This window comes from Nannospalax galili, unplaced genomic scaffold, assembly GCF_000622305.1.
Source record: "Nannospalax galili isolate Female #2095 unplaced genomic scaffold, S.galili_v1.0 scaffold1014, whole genome shotgun sequence".
In the NCBI taxonomy this organism is placed as follows: domain Eukaryota; kingdom Metazoa; phylum Chordata; class Mammalia; order Rodentia; family Spalacidae; genus Nannospalax; species Nannospalax galili.
The window spans coordinates 2,034,419-2,037,109 of NW_008335824.1; the positions used below are offsets into that span (position 1 = coordinate 2,034,419).

Here is a 2,691-nt window from a genome sequence, read left to right on the forward strand (position 1 = left end):
TTATTTAAGGCCATACAGTTGGCCCAGATATATTCTTGGATGTTTAACAGACATACTTTGAGGCCTATAATAATTTGGTCAGAGGGACATAAAGGACAGTTTTTGCTCCTTGCCCTCCTAGGTCGACTAGTTCCAGGGGATTATGAGCATCTCTCAAAATGTCCTGTAATTGTGGTGGGTCACCTGTCCTCTTGATCAAGGAGGCTGAGGAGCCCCCACCAGATGGACTTGAACCAGTGTCCAGTCTGCAACGAGGAGGGTCAACACAGAGGAATCATTTGCTCCATGCTTCCAAGAGAAGCCAACCATGGTCGAGCAGGACCTTTGACTTATCTTCACAAAGGCGGAACTGGTAAAAGAAAGGAGCCAGGGCCTCCTCCCAAGCCCATGTGACCCTTGAGGAACACATCCTCAAATGACCTAAAGAGTAAAAATAAATTGGCTTATTTATTATTTTTATTTTTAGTGTATGTGTGTATTGCCTGCATGTAGGTAAGGGCACCTGTGTCATGCAATGCTTGCCGAGGACAGAAGAAGCTGCCGGATCCCCTGGAACTAGAGTTATGGACAGTCATTAGCTGCCATGTGGGTGCTGGGATTCGAACCCGGGTCTTCTGCAAGAACAGTCAGTGTTCTTAACCGCTGAGACATCTCTCCAGCCTTCTAAGTGCAGAAATTTTACAGTGTAATATTATAATAGTGCCATTTTGTGTTTGAATCATGCTTTAATTACAAGTCCTTACAAACTGTATTTTCGCTTTATCCTCCATGCCCATTCATATGAAGAATTATATTAATGAAATGCTTCCAGGAAAGGGACTGAAGTGATTTACTGCCTTAAATGAGCAGTGTGTTGGAAAGATGACTTGAAAGTTAAGGTAGCAGCGGATTGCTATTAAAAATGAGAAGGAAAATTTAATTGCTGACTGCCTAATCATTTAAAAATTATGGGTATATGTCATCTGTGGGTCTGCTCTTTTACTAAAGCAGAATGCCTTTTCCAGCATTCAACAGGAATCTAGGGGAGTGTAGCATCAGAGCTGAGCCTCAGATCCTCCTGCATATGTCAGGGCCAGGCCATGTGTACTGCAGAAGGGAAAAATGGTAGTGATGTCACTTACAGGCTGCAGACCTGGCTGCATCTGGGGTGCCACCCTTCTGATGTGCCATGGGGGAGCCTCTATGTCCATCTTACTTTCCAAACAACAATGGGGAAATGTTCTACATTTTGTCTATCAGTAAACAGGGCAAGCACATCATTAATAAGGAAATACAAAAGGCTCCATCTTCTGAGCTTTTTGGTCTCTGTATTTTCAGTACTAATAGGAGGCCCCATAAAACTATCCAGTGATCTCTTTCAAATAAACATTTGGATAACTGCAACAAATAGAATTAATAGTTTTAAAAACTACTTGTGGGTCTTGAGGAAAAAAAGATGGAAAAAGAGATTATAATGTAGAGTAAAAGGCCAGAACTCCCCAGACAAGGCCAGGCAGTGTACTGGAGGTACTGGAGGTACAGGAGGTCCTTGTCTCTGCACATGAGCTTGTTAGAATGCAGACTGCTGAGCCTCATCCTAAGACCTGCCAATCAGAATCTGAATTTCAACAACATCCTCAGATGACTCTTCTGTACACTGAGGTCTAAGGAGTCCTGCTCTAGAAAGTACTGAATTGTGTCTGGGGCCCAGTAACATTCATTTAAAGGAACACGTACCACATGAACACAAAATATAAATGACCTTGTTTGGAGAGAAAAAAAAAAAAACAAATAACTTTTTGTATAGCATTCTTTCAAATAGAATGATTTTAAGTCTAGAAGAACTGGGATAGTTATGTGTGTAATATGTAAGTGAATAAGAACGCATTAGTGGCTTAAATCCAGAAAGAAAGAAAAAGAAAGAAAGAAAGAAAGAAATAGGATAGATGCTGAACTTGCTAATCTACTAAATTCCTGAACATGACAGTACCTTTGGCATGTTAGATACTGTGATGAGTCTGCTCTCTCGTCTTACCCTGATTGAAAAGTTGGCTTTGAACAGTGGTTCATCAAAGTAGGAGAAACTCATCTATGCCTGGATTGGTTCAAAATTTGTTACTGAAATTATTCTGTGAAAAGACCCACACCAGTCAGATTACACAAGCAAAAGAAAACCCAGAAATGAACTTGTATCTTCAGCAAACAGAGTGCCAGATCTGGAGATAATATGTTTAACTTACCAAACTATAATTTTATTAAACTTATCAAAGTATAATTTTAATAAATTCAGACCCAGATTTTTTTTTAAATGAAAATGAAATCTTATTTAGTGCTACCAGTCATGAATAACTCACCATACACATTGTTTTTCTTCCGTGCTCATGTATGATAGGTAGAGAGTGGGCGGGAGCGAGCGGATGGAGGAGGCAGGCACCAAGGCACAGATGGAATTCTCAGCGGGATACAGATTTATTTCGCATGGGGCACTTTTCCCTCAGGGAAGGGAAAGATGTCAGCTCACGGGTTGTGAGCTGGGGCTTTATATATGGGGGCTTTAGGGTGTGGAAGAGGGGAATGTTTGGGGAAGAAATCAAGGAGGGGGAAGCAGGTAGGATTAGGGTCTGGAAGTGTTTACTTTTTCCCTCTTAAGATAAGAAGAAATCTGCTTATCTTATCTTTGGAGGTCAGAGGAAAGGCAGGCTGCTTCTCAGC

General features: G+C 41.2%; 1 pseudogene; it reads right to left on the bottom strand.

Moving 5' to 3' along the window:
- LOC103732031 overlaps window positions 1-2,691 on the bottom strand; it is a 78,773-nt pseudogene that overhangs the window by 48,155 nt on the left and 27,927 nt on the right.